This window comes from Saimiri boliviensis, chromosome 7 (genome assembly GCF_048565385.1).
Source record: "Saimiri boliviensis isolate mSaiBol1 chromosome 7, mSaiBol1.pri, whole genome shotgun sequence".
NCBI classification, from domain to species: Eukaryota; Metazoa; Chordata; class Mammalia; order Primates; family Cebidae; genus Saimiri; species Saimiri boliviensis.
The window spans coordinates 14,103,580-14,121,843 of NC_133455.1; the positions used below are offsets into that span (position 1 = coordinate 14,103,580).

Consider the following 18,264-nt stretch of genomic DNA (forward strand, 5'->3'; position numbering starts at 1 on the left):
ATAATAGCTTTTTCTGATTCTGTGAAAAATGGCATTCATTGTTTGATATGAGTAGCATTGGATCTGTAAATTGTTTTGGCCACTATGGTCATTTTAACAATATTGGTTCTCCTATCCATGCACATGGAATGTTTTACCATTTGTGTCATCTCTGATTTCTTCAGCAGTGTTTTTTAATTCTTATTGCAGAGATCTTTAACCTTCCTGGTTAGTTGTATTCCTACGTTGTTTTCTCTGTTTGTGTGTGTGTGTGTGTGTGTGTGTGTGTGTGTGTGTGTATTGTGAATAGGATTGCATTTTTGATTTGGTTGTCAGCTTGGAAATTGTTAGTGTATAGGAGGAATGCTATTAATTTTTGTAGATTGATTTTGTATGCTGAAACTTTGCTGAACTTATCAGATCTACAAGTTTGGGCAGCAACTATGGGATTTTCTAGCTATCAAATCACATCATCTATGAAGACAGATGGTTTGCCTTCTTCTCTTCCTATTTGAATGCCTTTTATTTATTTCGCTTGCCTGATCATTCTGGCTAAGACTTTCAATTCCTTGCCTAATAGGAGTGGTGAGAAAGAGCATCCCTGTCTTATTATAGTTCTCAAGGGGAATGCTTCCAGCTTTTGCCATTCATTATGATGTTGGCGATGGACTTGTCATAGATGGCTTTTATTTTGAGGTATGTTCCTTCAGTGCCTAGTTTGCTGAGGGTTTTTAATATGAAAGGATGCTGAATTTTATCAAAAGCCTTTTCTGCATCTATTGAAATGATAGTGTGGTTTTCCTTTTTAGTTCTGTTTATGTGATGATTCACATTTATTGATTTGCCTATGTTGAACCAACCTTGCATTCCAGGAATAAAGCCTACTTGATTGTGATGAATTAGCTTTTCGATGTGCTACTATTTCAGTTTGCTAGTATTTTGTTGAGGATTTTCGCATCTATGTTCATCAGGGCTGTTGGCCTGAAGTTTTCTTTTTTTACTTATGTCTCTGCCAGATTTTTGTTTTCTTTTAAGTTCTGGGGTGCACATGCAGGATACGTAGGATTTTTTACATAGGTAAATGTGTGCCATGGTGGTTTGCTACACCTATTAACCCATCACTTATGTATTAAGCATAGCATGCATTAGCTATTTTTCCTAATGTTCTTCCTTCCCCCACCCCACCCCATAAAAGGCCCCAGTGTGTGTTGGTTCCCTCCCTGTGTCCATGTGTTCTTATTGCTCAGCTCCGACTTATAAGTGAGAACAGGCAATGTTTGGTTTTCTGTTCCCGCATTAGCCTGCTGAGACTAATAGCTTCCAGCTCCATTCATGTTCCTGCAAAGGTCATGGTCTCATTCCTTTTTATGGCTGCATAGTCTTCCATGGCATATAGGTACCACGTTTTCTTTATCCAGTCTGTCATTGATGGGCATTTGAGTTGATTCCATGTCTTTGCTATTGCGAATAGTGCTGCACTAAATATTTGCATGCATGTATCTTTAACACAGAATGATTTACATTCCTTCGTGTATATATACAGTAATGGGATATCATTGATATCAAATATCAAATGATATTTCTGGTTCTAGATCTTTGAGGAATCATCACACAATCTTCTGCAATGTTTGAACTAATATGCATTCCCACCAACAGTGTAAAAGTGTTCCCATTTCTCTACAACCTTGACAGTATCTGTTGTTTCTTTACTTTTAAAAAAAATAACATTCTGACTGGTGTGAGATGGTATCTTATTGTGATTTTGATTTGCATTTCTCTAATGATCAGTAATGCTGAGCTTTTTTTTTTTTTATATAGGTTTGCTGTCACATGAATGTCTTTTTTTGAGAAGTGTCTGTTCATGTCCTTTGCCCACTTTTTAATGTTTTTTTTTCCTTGTAAACTTGTTTAAGTTCCTCTGACAAAGGTCTAATATCCAGAATCAGCCAGGTTTTAATATCAAAATGATGCTGGCCTCATAGAATGAGTTAGGGCGGAGTCCCTCATTCTCACATTTTTGGAATAGTTTCAATAGGATTGGAACCAGCTCTTCTTTATACATCTGGTAGAATTCAGCTGTGAATTCATCTGCTCCAGGGCTTTTTCTGCTTGGTAGGCTTTTTACTACAAATTCACTTTCAGAACTTCTTATTGGTCTGTTCAGCGATTTCATTTCTTCCTACTTCAACCTTGGGAGGTTATTTTTCCAGAAATTTATCTATTTCTTCTAGGTTTTCTAGATAATTTGCATAGAGCTGTTCATAGTAGTCTCTGAGGATTCTTTTTTTATTTTTGAGGAGTTGGTGGTAATGTCTTATTTGTCGTTTCTGACTGTGTTAATTTTGGATTGCTCTTTTTTTATTAGTCTAGCTAACAGTCTATCAATCTTATTTATTCTTTCAGAGAGGAAATTTTTGCTTTCATTGATCTTCTGTATGGTTTTTCATATCTCAATTTCAGTCAGTTCAGCTCTGATTTTGGTTATTTATTTTCTTCTCCTGGCTTTGGGATTGGTTTTCTCTTGTTTTTCTAGTTCCACTAGGTGTGATGTTGTTAATTTGAAATCTTTCTAACTTTTTAAAATCATACTTTTTAATCATACTTTTGTTAATATGAAATCTTTCTTTCTAACTTTTTTTTTTTTTAATCATACTTTAGGTTCTGGGGTACATGTGCAGATTCTGGATATTGGCCCTTTGTCAGTTGGGTAGATTGCAGAAATTTTTTCCCATTCTGTTGGTTGCCAGCTCACTCTAATGATTGTTTCTTTTGCTGCACAGAAGCTCTGGAGTTTAATTAGATCCCATTTGTCTATTTTGGCTTTTGTTGCCAATGCTTTTGGTGTTTTAGTCACAGAGTCCTTGCTTATGCCTATGTCCTGACTGGTTTTGCCTAGGTTTTTTTCCAGGGATTTTATGGTGTTAGGTCTTATGTTTAAGTCTTTAATCCATCTAGAGTTAATTTTAATGTAAGGTGTAAGGAAGGGGTCCAGTTTCTGCTTTCTGCACATGGCTAGCCAGTTTTCCCAACACCATTTATTAAACAGGTAATCCTTTCCCCATTGCTTGTTTTTGTCAGGTTTGTCAAAGATTGGATTGTTGTAGATGTGTTGTGTTGCTTCCGAGGCCTCTGTTCGGTTCCATTGGTCTATATCTCTGTTTTGGTACCAGTACCATGCTGTTTTGATTACTGTAGCCTTGTAGTATAGTTTGAAGTCAGGTAGTGTGATGTCTCCAGCTTTGTTCTTTTTGCTTAGGATTGTCTTGGCTATGTGGGGCCTTTTGTGATTCCATATGAAGTTTAAAGTGGTTTTTTCCAGTTCTGTGAAGAAGGTCATTGGTAGCTTAATGGGGATAGCATTGAATCTATAAATCATTTTGGGCAGTACAGCCATTTTCATGACACTGATTCTTCCTAACCATGAGCATGGCAAGTTGCTGCATCTGTTTGTGTCCTCTCGTATTTCCTTAAGCAGTGGTTTGTAGTTCTCCTTGAAGAGGTCCTTTACATCCTTTGTTAGTTGTATTCCTAGCTATTTTATTCTATTTGTAGAAATTGTGAATGGCAGTTCATTCTTGATTTGGCTCTATTTAAGTCTGTTATTGGTGTATAGAAATGCTTGTGATTTCCGCACATTGATTTTGTATCCTAAGACTTTGCTGAAGGAGATCCAAGATGGCCAATTAGACACTACTCCAGCACACAGCACCCAGTGAGAGAGACACAGAAATCCAGAGATCTCCTAGCTCCAACCAAGGTACCAGGTGCATTTCAACATGTCTGGTCCAAGGGTGAGCAAAGCCCACTCAGGGCAGACCAAGCTGGGGAGGGGTGCTGCTTCACCCAGAAAGTGCATCCAACTGGTGAGTCTGAGGCTTCCCCTGTAGCACTCCAGTCCAGATGCAGTGCTTCCCCCAAAGTCTCAGCAATACACACAACAGGGGATCTTTGCCAATCAAGCGCCGGGAATTACAAGCGCAGAGTTGAATAAGAGCCTACGGACTGAGCTATCGCCCCCTACTCCTGCCCAGAGAGAGAGGGAGCTGTTAGTGGGAGCAGCTGGGTGCACCTGGGCGGTTCCCTCCCCTCCCCCACAAACCCCAGAGAGCTGAAGCTCTGACTCTAGTGGGGTTACATGGCCAGTGCCACAGTCCGAGATGAACCCTGAATGATCCAGCCCAGTGGAGGAAAGGCACAACCCACCAATAGAGGGGTGGGACTGGGCTACATGTTTTAACAAAAAACATAGGAACCCTACATAGCAACGGATGGCGTTCTTGACAACCCAGCAGTGCCTACAGGTCAGCAGAAGAGGCAGGCCTAATCTCCCATTATAAACAAAAAAGACACAGGAAGCTTCCCTAGGAACCTGAATGAGTCCCTAGAAACCCAGCAGCACCTCCACAGGCAGACAAGCGATCTCACCAAGGAGCTCCCTGACACCAAGGCCAGGTAAACCCACAAAGATGGGAAAAAAACAGCACAAAAATGATGAAACCATCAAGACCAGAACACCTCTTCTTCAAGGGATCACAACTCCTCAACAACACAGGATCACAACTCGACCAAGGAATGTGACGAATTGACAGAAACAGGCTTCAGAAGGTGGATAATAACAAACTTTTCTGAGCTAAAGGAACACATTCTAACTCAATGCAAAGAAACCAAAAATCATGAAAAAAGGTTAGACGAAATGCTAACTAGAATAACCAGCTTAGAGAAGAATATAAACAACTTGATGGAGTTGAAAAACACAGCACGAGAACTACAAGAAGCAAAAACAAGTTTTAATAGCCAAATCGATCAAGCAGAAGAAAGGATATCAGAGACTGAAGATCAACTCAATGAAATAAAAAAAGAAGGCAATACAAGAGAAAAAAGAGTGAAAAGAAATAAACAAAGCCTCCAAGAAATATGGGATTATTGGAAAAGGCCTAATCTATGCTTGATTGGTGTATCTGAATATGATGGGGAGAATGAATCCAAGCTGGAAAACATGCTCCAGGGTATTATCCAGGAGAACTTCCCAAGCCAGCAAGGCTGTCCAAATTTCAAATTCAGGAAATACAGAGAATTCCACAAAGATATTCCTCAAGAAGAGAAACCCCACAGCACATAATCGTCAATTTCACCAGGGTCGAAATGAAGGAAAAAATGCTAAAGGCAGCCAGAGAGAAAGAACAGGTCACCCACAGAGGGAAGCCAATCAGACTCACAGTGGATCTCTTGGCAGAAACCCTACAAGCCAGAATAGAGTGGGGGTCAATATTCAACATCCTTAAAGAAAAGAACTTTCAACTCAGAATCTTATATCCAGCCAAACTAAGCTTCATAAGTGAAGGAGAAATAAAATCCTTTATAGACAAGTAATTATTGAGAGATTTTGTCACCACCAGACCTGCCTATAAGAGCTCCTGAAAGAAACACTAAGCACGGAAAGGAACAAGTATCTGTCACTGCAAAAGCAAACCAGTTGGCAAAGACCAAAAATGCAATGAAGAAAATGAGTCAACTAACGGGAAAGAAAATTAGCCAGTAACAAAATGGTAGGATCAAATTCACACATAACAATATTAACATTGAATGTAAATGGCTTAAATGCCCCAATCAAAAGACACGGACTGGCAAATTGGATTAAAAAGTCAGAACCCATTGGTGTGCTGTATTCAGGAAACCCATCTCACATACAAAGACACACATAGACTCAAAATAAAGGGATGGAAGAAGCTTTACCAAGCAAATGGAGAACAAAAAAAGATCAGGGGTTACAATCCTAGTCTCTGATAAAATGAACTTCAAACCAACAAAGAGCAAAAGAGACAAAGAAGGACACTACATAATGATAAAAAGATCAATCCAACAGGAAGAACTAACCATCCTAAATATATATGCCACCAACACAGGAGCACCCAGATACATAAAGCAAGTTCTTAATGACCTAAAATGAGATTTAGACTCCCATACAATAGTGGGAGACTTCAATACTCCACTGTCAATATTAGACAGATCAATGAGACAGAAAATTAACAAGGATATCCAGGACTTGAGTGCAGAGCTGGACCAAGCAGACCTAATAGACATATAGAGAATGCTCCACCCTAAATCCACAGAATATACATTTTTCTCAGCACCACATTGCATTTACTCTAAAATTGACCATATCATTGGAAACAAATCACTCCTCAGCAAATGCAAAAGAACAGAAATCATAACAAACAGTCCATCAGACCACAGTGCAATCAGACTAGAACTCAGGATCAAGAAACACATTCAAACCCACATAACCACTTGGAAACTGAACAACTTGCTTCTGAGTGTCGACTGGATAAACAATGAAATGAAGGCAGAAATAAAGATGTTATTCGAAACCAACCAGAATGATGACACAACTTACCAGAATCTCTGGGACACATTTAAAGCAGTGTCGAGAGGGAAATTTATAACAATAAATGCCCACATGAGAAAAGATCTAAAATCGATACCCTATTGTCAAAATTGAAAGAGCTAGAGGAGCAAGATAAAAAAAAAAAACTCAAAACCTGGCAGAAGACAAGAAATAACTAAGATCAGAGCAGAACTGAAGGAGACAGAGACATAAAAAACCCTTTAAAACATCAATAAATCCAGGAGCTGGTTTTTTGAAAAGATCAACAAAATAGATCACTAGCCAGATTAATAGAAAAGAAAAGGGAGAAGAATCAAATTGATGCAATAAAAAGTGATAAAGGGGATATCACTAGTGATCCCACAGAAATGCAAACCACCATCAGAGATTACTACAAACAGCTCTACTCACATAAACCAGTAAACCAGGAAGAAATGGATAAATTCCTAGACACTTGTACTCTACCAAGTCTAAACCAGGAGGAAGTTGAAACCCTGAATAGACCAATAACAAGGGCTGAAGTAGAGGCAGCAATCAATAGCCTACCAACCAAAAAAAATCCAGATCCAGATTGGTTCACAGACGAATTTCTCCAGACATACAAAGAGGAGCTGGTTCCATTCCTTATGAAACTGTATCAAACAATACAAAAGGAGGGAATCCTCCCTAACTCATTTTATGAGACCAACATCATCTGGATACCAAAACCAGGCAGAGACTCAACTAAAAAAGAAAACATCAACACAAAAATCTTCAATAAAATACTGGCAAACAGATTGCAACAGCACATCAAGAAGCTTATCCATCACGACCAAGTAGGCTTCATCCCAGCAATGCAAGGCTCGTTCAACATACGCAAATTCATAAATGTAATCCATCACATAAAAGGAACTGAAGACAAAAACCACATGATTATCTCAATAGATGCAGAGAAAGCCTTCAATAAATTCAACAGCCCTTCATGCTAACAACTCTTAATAAGCCAGGCGCGGTGGCTCAAGCCTGTAATTCCAGCACTTTGGGAGGCCGAGGCGGGTGGATCATGAGGTCAAGAGATCAAGACCATCCTGATCAACATGATGAAACCCTGTCTCTACTAAAAATACAAAACATTAGCTGGGCATGGTGGTGCATGCCTGTAATCCCAGTTACTCAGGAGGTTGAGGCAGGAGAATTGCCTGAACCCAGGAGACAGAGGTTGCGGTGAGCTGAGATCGCGCCATTGCACTCCAGCCTGGGTAACAAGAGTGAAACTCCGTCTCAAAAAAAAAAAAAATACTCTCAATAAACTAGGTGTTGATAGAACATGTCATAAATGATAAAAGATATATATGACAAACCTACAGCCAATATCATACTGAACAGGCAAAAGCTGGAAGAATTCCCTTTGAAGTCAGGCACTAGACAAGGATGCCCTCTCTCACCACTCCTATTCAACATAGTATTAGAAGTTCTAGCCAGAGCAATCAGGCAAGGAACAGAAATAAAGGGTATTCAGTTAGGAAAGGAGGAAGTCAAATTGTCTCTATTTGCAGATGACATGATTGTATATTTAGAAGACCCCATCATCTCATCCCAAAATATCCTTAAACTGATAAGCAACTTCAGCAGTCTCAGGATACAAAATCAATGTGTAGAAATCACAAGCATTCCTATACACCAGTAACAAACAGAGAGCCAAATCAAGAGCGAACTCCCATTCACAATTGCTACAAGGAGAATAAAGAAACCATCATTAGAGAGAATCGGCAGTCAACAGAATGGGAAAAAATTTTTGCTATCTACCCCCCTGAAAAAGGGCTAATATCTAGACTCTACAAAGAATTAAAACAGTAGCCTAGTCACAGTCTGCCAGCAGAGGCATTGCTGAGCTGCTGCAGGCTCTGCCCAGCTGCTGTGTGATCTGCCTCGGTGGTAGCAAACTGCCTCAATAGTGGTGGTTGCCCTTCCCCCCACTGAGCTAGACCATCCTGGGAAACTCTCAATCCAGAGTGTTTCAGATTGCTTCTTTTGTGGGGGTGGTACCTGCCTAGCCAGATCGCCTGGCTCCCTGTCTCTGCCCTCTCCCTTTCAGTTAAATGGGCAGCTCTGTCTCCCAGGTGTTCTAGGCACCAGTTGAAATGGCTGCCCAGATTTGTGAGTTTCTGTGCACCAACCGGCACCAGATGAAACTGCTGTGCTGAAAACTCATGGTACTTTTCAACCCGGGGATCTCTTGGTCTGTGAGCAGTGAAAATTTGTTTGGAAATGCAGTGGGCACTCAACCTCTGCATTGTTTTTGCTGGGAACTGCACTCCAGAGCTGTTCCTATTCAGCCATCTTGAATCCTTTGCAACTTCTTGATGTGGGTATGTAGTGCTATAAACTTTCCTATTAACACTGCTTTAGCTGTGTTCCAGAGAGTCTAATATGTTGTATCTTTGTTTGCCTTAGTTTCAAATAATTTTTTATATTTCTGTCTTAATTTCACTGTTTACCCAAAAGGCATTCAGAAGAAGATTGTTTCATTTCCATGTAATTGCATGATTTTGAGAGGTCTTCTTAGTATTGATTCATATTTTTATTGTGCTGTGATCCCAGAGTGTGATTAATATTAATATTAATCACACTAATATTAATATTAATTACACATTATTACATGTTACACATTATTATAATCACACATTAATATTAATATTGTGCTGTGATCCCAGAGTGTGATTAATATTAATTAGAAAAAATTTGTTTTTTTTTAAAATTTGTTGAGAATTGTTTTATGGCCCATTGTGTGGTCAGTTTTCAAGTAAGTACCATGTGCAGATGAGAAGAATGTATATTCTATTCTATCAATGTCTGTTAGGTCCATTTGGTCAAGCATTAAAAGTCCTAAATATCTTTGTTAGTTTTCTGCCTTGATGGTCTGTCTAATACTGTCAGTGGGGTGTTGAAGTTTGCCATTATTATTGTGTGGCTATCTAAGTCTCTCCATAGATCTCTAAGAACTTGTTTTTGAATCTGGGTGCCCTAGTTTTGGGTGTATATATATTTGAGATAGTTAAGTCTTCTGGTTAAATTGAACCTTTTATCATGTAATGCCCTTCTTTTTTTTTATTGTTGTTGGTTTAAGGTCTGTTTTTCTAAAATTAGAAAAGCAATTCCTACTTCTTTTTTGTTTTTCATTTGCTTGGTAGATTTTTCTCCATACCTTTACTTTGAGACTGTGGGTGTCACTGCATGTGAGATACATCTCTTGAAGACAGCATACAGTTGGGTCTTGCTTCTTTATCCAACTTGGCCACTCTGTACCTTTTAAGTGGAGTGTTTAGCTCATTTACATTCAAGGTTAATATTGGTATGGACAGATTTGATCCCATCGTTGTCCCAACATCATTTTTGATGGTCAAAAGTGTTGTAGTAAATAGATTTGCATAACCACTCCCCTATTGTTGGATATATACATTGCTGCCATTTTACCTTTTTGGTGACTGGGGCTTTGGGATGAGTAGCAAGACCAAGGGTCCCCAGGAGAAGACAAAGCACAAAAAAAGGATGGCTTCCAGTAAATGTGCTGGTACCAACTGGTGGTAGTGCCAATGGTAAATGGGGTCCCAAGAAGAAAGGGAGAGGAGGGGAATCATTCAGAGTAGGACAAACAAGTGGTCTTTATTCTTACACCATTGTTTCTCTGGGTTGAGGACAAAAGTAATAGAACAACCCACAGCAGACAGAGTGATATTTTACAATGTAAAGCAGACACTCTATCTCCTTTAAAACAAAGTGAAAATTTTATAAAATCTTGACCTATGAAATCCAGGATAAAGTCTTGCACCTGTCTCTCTCTCTGACTGTATGTCCTATCACACCTCCTCCACTTTGCTTACACCAGTCCAACCATGGAAGCCTCCTTCCTAGTCTTCAAACCTTCTATGTTCATTTCTACATCAGCACCTTTCCATTTTCTGTGCCCTTTGCCTGGAATGCTCTCTCCTCAGATCTTTGCATGATGCACTGCTCATAAGTCAGGTCTTTGTACCTCCTCTGCAAGATTTTTCCTGACCACTATATCTAAAATAGCTTCCTTCCACACCACCACACAACTTTTCTATAATTCCTTGCATGATTTGTTTTTCTGCATAGCATTTATTTCTATGTATTTGTTCATTTTCACTCTTCCACGTGGAAGCACAAGCTATGTATGGAGGAGCCATGTCTGCTTGTTCATCAATGTATCCCTGGTGCTTAGAAGAGGACTTGGAAGATAGTAGGTGCTCAATATATATCTGTGGAATGAATGAATGAATCTCCAAGCTGACTTGAGGTGCTGGGACCAACAGCTATCCAAGGAGTAAAATAGGTCCACATATTTGTGGTTTACAGTTGCTATGGTCTGATTATTTCTGTCCCCCCAGTATTTATACATTGAAACCTAATCCCCAATGTGGTAGTGTTAAGAGGTGAGGCCTTTGGAAAGTGATTAGGTGATGAGGGTGAAGTCACCATGAATGAGATTTGTGCCCTTACAAAATAGGCCTGAGGGAAATTGCCCCTTTCACCATGTGAGGATAGTGGTCTTGCTTCTTGACAGTAAGAAGTGAGCAGTCTACAATCCAGAAGAGGACCCTCTCAAGAACACAACCATGCTGGCACCCTCATCTTGGACTTTCCAGCTTTTATAACTGTGAGAAATAAATGTCTGTCCTTGATAAACTATGCAGTTGATGGTATTTTCTTACAACAGCCAAACACACTGAGACAATGGGGTATCACAGTGATTAAGGACAGAAACAAAAGCATTCATTGGGCTGCTGGCATCATTACTCCCAGATGTTTGATCTTGGGTAAATTATTTGACTTCTCTCTGCCTCAGTTTCTCCTTTATAAAATGGGAATGACAATGGTGTCTATTTTATAGTGTTCTTGTAAGGATTAAATGAGATAATCTATGTACATTGCTTAGCAGAGTATCTGGGACTTAGACCTCAATAAAAACCAATTTTTTCTATTTTTCATAAATTAATTCTTAAATCCTTATCTCATTAATTGATTCAGCCATTTAGTCATTCAAATATCCATTCACTGATTTTTCCATTTTTCAATGATTTTTTTTCTCCTTCTTGCTTCTATTTATTAAATCCTTCCACCCTCATACATCCACTTATTCATCTATTTGTGGTTTAAACAAACGTTTATCAAGTGTATTTTAAAGGATCTCAAGGCAACAGTCAGAGTAGAAATATGAGGTTTAAACAGCATCAGCTTTTAAATGCTGTTCTGTATCTAGCCTAGTTGTACCTGGGGCCCACTCGAGAATGACTGTCATGCAGGATTGATGTTCAGCTGGTAGGCATTGGTATAGCTCTGCCCACCTAATTCAGCAGTTATTCCCAAAGTCTCCTTCTTTACAAGTCTGTATGGTAGGGAGACCAAAGGCACTAAGGGTGATGCTGAAGATGATCATAATGATGGTGATGGCACTAAAGACATTGTACATGAATTTGACTACTACTACATGCCAGATATCAATATTATTTTAGAGGATCTCAAGGCAATAGTCAGAAAGAGTAAAAACACACACCCTTCTGTGTCCCGTTCAGTTGTACCTGAGGCCCACCTAAGAATGCATAGCCGGCCCCCCATCTCCAACATTTTCTCCTTCTAACCCAGAGACGTAGGTCCAAGGTCTCAGCTTCCATCCCTCCATCTCCCTGCAGCCCAGGGGGTCCTTTGCTTTCTCAGCCTGTACCACCATTTAGTTTGCAGATAGAGTTTCTCTCTTCTGGGCCAGGAGGGCACACTTCACCCCAGCCTGAAGTGCTGCTGAGATCTCTTTATCTACTTCATGTTAGAATATTGTTCCCTGAGGTGCCTAAAACACCCAGTGCTGAGGCCAACTCCCCCACCCAATCCAGCAGTTATTCCCAAGAAAATCCCTACGGTGAGGAGACCAAGGGTGCTCAGGGATGATGCTGCAAATGATGATGACGATGGCACTAAAGACAGTGCCCATGAATTTGACTCTTACTACATGCCAGGTATCAAGAACAATATTCAAACATATTTCACAACCCGGACAACCTGACCAGTCAGAGTGGATGCTAGCTGCAAATAACCGGCACAGCTATCACAATGCCTACCAGCTGAACATCAGCTCTGCATGGCATACCTATCAATTAATGAAACCCCTCAGCAGGCTAGGAGGTGGTCATGTGAGCCCATTTAACAGATGCAGAAGTGGAAGCTCAGAGAGAAAAATATCACTTAGAGAAGAGATAAGCAGATCTGGGCTTTGCTGAGTCCTGAGCTTGTTTGCTTACTGCACACTGTGTGTATTTACGTACGTACTTGTATCTATTATGAGCATATTTGTTTTACTTGTTAACAGTTGTGTTTTTTTCATTCTTTAAATTTTGGAAAAAATTTATACCTACAGTAGTTAAAAGAATAGTTTACTGAACATACATACACCCTTCAACTAGATTTATCAAATTCTCTGTTGCCCTCCCTCTCTCAGAAGGAAAACACACACACACACACACACACGCACACACAGAGTCATGTGTTGCATAATGACCTTTCAGTCAACAGAACACATATATGGCGGTGGCTCTATAAGATTATAATGGACCTAAAAACTTTCTGTTGCCCAGTGATGACTTATACATCATAATATTGTGTTGCAATATGTCACTCAAGTTTTTGTGGTGATGCTGATGTAAACAAACCTACTGCACTTCCAGTCATATAAAAGTATAGCACATACACCCTTCAACAAAGGTACGTTTATAGTTCCTTGTCTTTGGACATATAAGAATTAGAGGCAAAGAAATGTGGACCTGCAGAAATCTGGGGCCAGCTTGCTCCTCACAGGCTCAACATCAACCATCCCACATAGAAAAAAAAAATGAAAAAATATTTTACAAAAGGAAAGCACACACAATTATGTACAGTCATAATACTTGATAATAAATGACTGTAACTGGTTTATATATTTATTAAACCATACTTATTATTTTTTAATGTTCTCTTCCTACTTATAATTTTTAAAAGTTAACCACAGAACAGCCTCAGGCAGGTCCTTCAGGAGGTGTCCAGAAGAAGGCATTGTCATCATAGGAGCTGACAGCTCCATGCGTGTTGTCCCTGAAGATCTTCCAGTGGGACAAGACATGGAGGCGGAAAACAGTGATGTTGAGAATCCTGACTCTGTGTAGGCCTAAGCTAATGTATCTATTTGTGTTTTTAACATAAAAAGTTTCAAAAGTTTTAAAAGATTCATAGAATAATGATATAAAGAAAGAAAGTGGCTGGATGCACACCAGTAATCCTAGCACAATGGGAGACCAAGGCAGGAGGATCACTTGAGGCCAGGAGTTCAAGACCAGACTGGGCAATATATGAGACCCTGGCTCTACAAAATATAAAAATAGCCTGGTGTGGTGGCATCCATCTGCAGTCCTAGCTACTTGGGAGGCTGAGGTGGAAGGATCACTTAAGTCCAGGAATTTGAGGCTGCATTGAGCTATGATTGTGCTACTGCACTCCAACCTGGGCATCAGAGTGAGATCCTATTTCATATATATATATATAAATATTATATATATTTCCTATATTATATATTTTATGTTATACATATTATGTATGTGTTACATACAGTATATATAATGTATACATACATTGTATAGCTGCACAAAACATATGTGTGTATATATGCACACACAGGTGTATACAAACATACATATTTTGTATTATAATATAGAATAAAAATATACTATATATTATATATAATTTTATAATATATTATTTTATTATTATAGTATATTTTAATAATATATTTATATATAAATATATAATAGAACATATATTTTATGATATATTATTAAAATATATAATATATATAATAAATGATATATTATTTAATATATTATAATATAAAATTATCATATATATTATATAGTATATTTTTATTCTATATTATATAATATAGAAATTATTACATATTATATATTTTAATTACACATTATAATATATATTATACAATACATTATACATTATATATTAATACATATGTGTATACCTATGTGTGCACATATATACACACATACATTTTGTACAGCTATACAATGTGTTTGTGTTTTAAGCTAAGTGTTATTGCAAAAAAAGGTAAAAAGTTTAATAAAACTAAAAACATTTATAAAGCAAAAATGTTGCAGCAAACTAAGGTTAATCTATTATTAAAGAAAGAAAATTAAAAACTAAATAAAGTTACTGTAGCCTATGTGTACAGTGTTTATAAAGTCTACAGTAGTGTACAGTCATGACTTAGGCCTTCGTGTGCACTCACAACTCACTCACTGACTCAGCAGAACAACTCTCAGTCCTGCAGACTCCATTCATGGCAAGTGCCCTATACAGGTGTACCATTTGTTTTTCATATTCTATGTTTACTGTACGTTTTCGATACTTAGATGCATAAATACTTATCATTGTGTTACAATTGTCTACAGTATTCAGCACAGTAACGTGGTATACAGGTTTGCAGCCTAGGAGCTACATAGGCTGTGCTATATATAGCCTAGGTGTGCAGTAGGCTATACTATCTTTGTGTAAATATGCATTTCTCAGTCATATCCTCATTGTTAAATGACACATACCATATATACATATATATTTTTTATTTCATCTATAAGTTGAAACTACCACGGTTCATCCCTAACAACTGCTTCCAATTTACACTGGTAACTACTGCCCCACACATAATCCTGTTCCTGAAGCCCATGAAGAGTCTTCCTTTACCTCCCAGCCGGAAGTGACCACACCTGTGCTCCTAGACAAGCTCCAGATGCCTGTTGCTCACCCATGCCTCTTAATGGGAAGCTCCTCACCTACAACCCTCCTGATGGGACCCCATCCCCTGACAGACAAGACCAGGGACATTTCTGTCCCAGAGGGATCCCAGCCACGGGCTGGCCAGTGCCTGTGATTTGGGTGGGATGACTCAGATTCTTGCTCTTAGCAACTTCAACTGAGAGGAGGCATAGTTTATGGGGAGTTACAGACAGTAGAACTTAAAAGGTCAGGTGGACTCAGGAGCCACTGTAAAAGTTGAAGTCATGAGCCACCAAAAGGAAGATGAAACAGTTGCAAAAATGTAATGTACCAAAAAAAAAAAAAATGTTTAGGACAGGCGCAGTGGCTCATACCTGTAATCCCAGCACTTTGGGAGGCCGAGGCAGGTGGATCACGAGGTTAGGACAAAGAGAACATCCTGGCCAACATGGTGAAACCCCGCCTCTACCAAAAAAAATACAAAACTTAGCTGGGCATGGTGGCTTTTGCCTGTCGTCCCAGCTACTCAGGAGACTAAGGCAGGAGACTCGCTTGAACCCGGGAGGCAGAGGTTGCAGTGAGCTGAGATGGAGATCGTGCCACTGCACTCCAGGCTGGGCAACAGAGTGAGACTCTGTCTCAAAAGAAAAAAAAAAAAAAAGAAAAAAGTTTATAATAATAACAGCTAATATTTATTGAGAATATAGTATGTGCTAAGCATAGCACAATTATTAACTCATTTTAAATTGACAATGGCAGTATATACACTATCATCTCCTCTGTTGAGATTAAGGCACAGAGAAGCAAAGTAACTTACTGGGGGTCACACAGCAAACAATTGGAAGAGCCTATTTTTCTTACCACCATCCTGTGGGTTCCTGGTATGCACCTTGCCCTTCCTGAGGCCTACTGTTCTGCTTTCTCTGGACTCCCAAGAGATCTTTCTGTATCTTAAAGCAAAGCCTTAATTGTACTGGAACTAAGTGGAGAGGGTTTCTCTAATCAAAAGAAGCATGAATAAAGCCATCTACACTTAGCTGGGACTCGGTTTCCTCAAGAATAACACTCGCTCTCACCATTCTGACCAATTGCCTGCAAGTCTGCAAAAGACTCACAAGTTTTCTGGGGAGCTGAGAATGAGGCACGAAGATTAATTATACATAAACCATTATCAGTCATTTTATATGCACACACTGTCTTGGATGGTTTCCTTATTTAGATGACACTTGTGCTTCATTTTATAAATGCAAAAGAAAATTTATCAGGGCTCTCACATTTGCACTGGTGACCTTACACAACATAACCCAATTTCCCAGAAAAGAAAAGGGCTTGAATTTCCCCACCACTAAGCTTTTCAGAAAACCAAAGCTTGTTTGATTAGGGAGAGACTGTTTTTTTTTTTCAAACCATACTCAGGTAACGAATTTATAGGAAATTAGCATTCTTCAAAGTACAGATAACACAAACGACAGCAAACATAATTGAATCTCTCTCTCTGATGATTTAGGAGGTACTTCTGAATGTCACTCCCCTTTATTCAAGACTGTAAAAAAATCTGTATAATAAAATTAAAGTTTTACATTTGCTTGTTAGAGCCTTCTGAGTATTACATGGTTGTGGGACTAAGTCCAAACATAAATGTCACATCTAGTTTCTTGGGCTGTTTGTCAAAATCATCTGAGTCACATTGAATAGCACAAGAAGACACTCAGCCCACTGTCTGGGGTCGGTCTACTGATCCCACAGTAGAATGCTTCTACCAAGCTGGTCGTATGCCTAGAATGGCTCTTTTAAGCATAGGATATTGGCACTGAATTCCAAGATAGTTGAAGAAAACCATGAAATATTCGTATTTGGGAGATAACAATTCCCACCAAGCAGTGGAATTTGAATATTCATAGTTTATATGTTCACATTTATTACACAGTGTCTTGTGCCTAGTAAGTGCTCAGTAAAATGGCAAATGGTAAATTATCATACTAGGGAAATGTATGAGAGCTTGAAAGAAGCTATTCTTGTAGGTAGCTCTTAAATTTTCCAGCTTGCATTAGTTTTCCTAGAAGATGGAAAATCTACTCTACCCCACATTGTTTCTTTTTAGAAAACAATTCGAGTCTTTCTTAATGGATGGAGAAAAACGCAGAGAGAAGCAAGAAGAATACTGGAGGCCAGAAGCTGTAGGTTCAAGGAAGCTTACGTGCCACAAAACTTTACAGAACCAAAGGGCAAAATCCTTGGGTTTGTGTCCTTACTCTTTTTTCCAGTCAGCACTCGGAAGCGACCCCTTCCACTGTTGGACATGGTGTGGTGTTATGAAGTGTTTTAATGAAAACCGCATCTGTTCCTTTTTTAACTTTTACCACTAGCTCATTTGTTTTTTCTTTTTTTATTCATCCAATATTTATAAGGCAACTACTCTGAAACTGAAACTGTTCTTGTTGCTGAAGAAATGCCACCAGGAAATGAATCAGATGTAGGTCCGCCTTCATAAAATGTTTCAAAGAAGTGCAGAGTTACGACAGGAATGCATAAAGACCTCATCTAGTCTTGGGGCTCTAGACCTCATGTAGTCTAGATCTCATCTAGAGGGGAGGAAGTTCAGGGAAGACTTCCTGGAGGAAGTGACATTTAATCTGAGACCTGGAAGATAAGAAGTTAGCATTCAAGTTTTTCCTTGAGGAGCAACACAGAAAAATATTCCACCTTTCAAATATTTGAAGTCAGCCCTCTAGCCTCCTTTCCTAGCACCGTCCTATACTGTCACTCTACTCTGAACCACAGTGGTCCACACTGAGGACTCATTTTCTCCCATAATAACCTTTTCTTTCCCCAGACCACATAATTCTAGGCCCTTTATCATTCTAATTGACCTCACTATCAACAGGCTCCATTTCACCAAAATTTCTAAAAAAGGTGATGCATCTTCATTAATTTTTATCCTTGGACTCCCTACCATGTGAACCAATGATGAAAAATCATACATTGATGGCAACAACAAAAAAATCAGAGTTTTCTTATATGCACAAGCCTCCACATCTGGAATGCTTTTCTATTTGGAAGTGTTTCTAGAAGCTGAATTATATGCCAAGCAAGGA

The 18,264-nt window shown here is 38.9% G+C and overlaps 1 non-coding gene across 1 annotated transcript; it reads left to right on the forward strand.

Moving 5' to 3' along the window:
* The first annotated feature begins 13,104 nt into the window (after positions 1–13,104).
* On the forward strand, positions 13,105–13,235 carry LOC120365195 (small nucleolar RNA SNORA38). The gene has a single exon (XR_005580203.1). It is a non-coding gene; the product is annotated as a small nucleolar RNA SNORA38 (small nucleolar RNA).
* Positions 13,236–18,264: the final 5,029 nt, after the last annotated feature.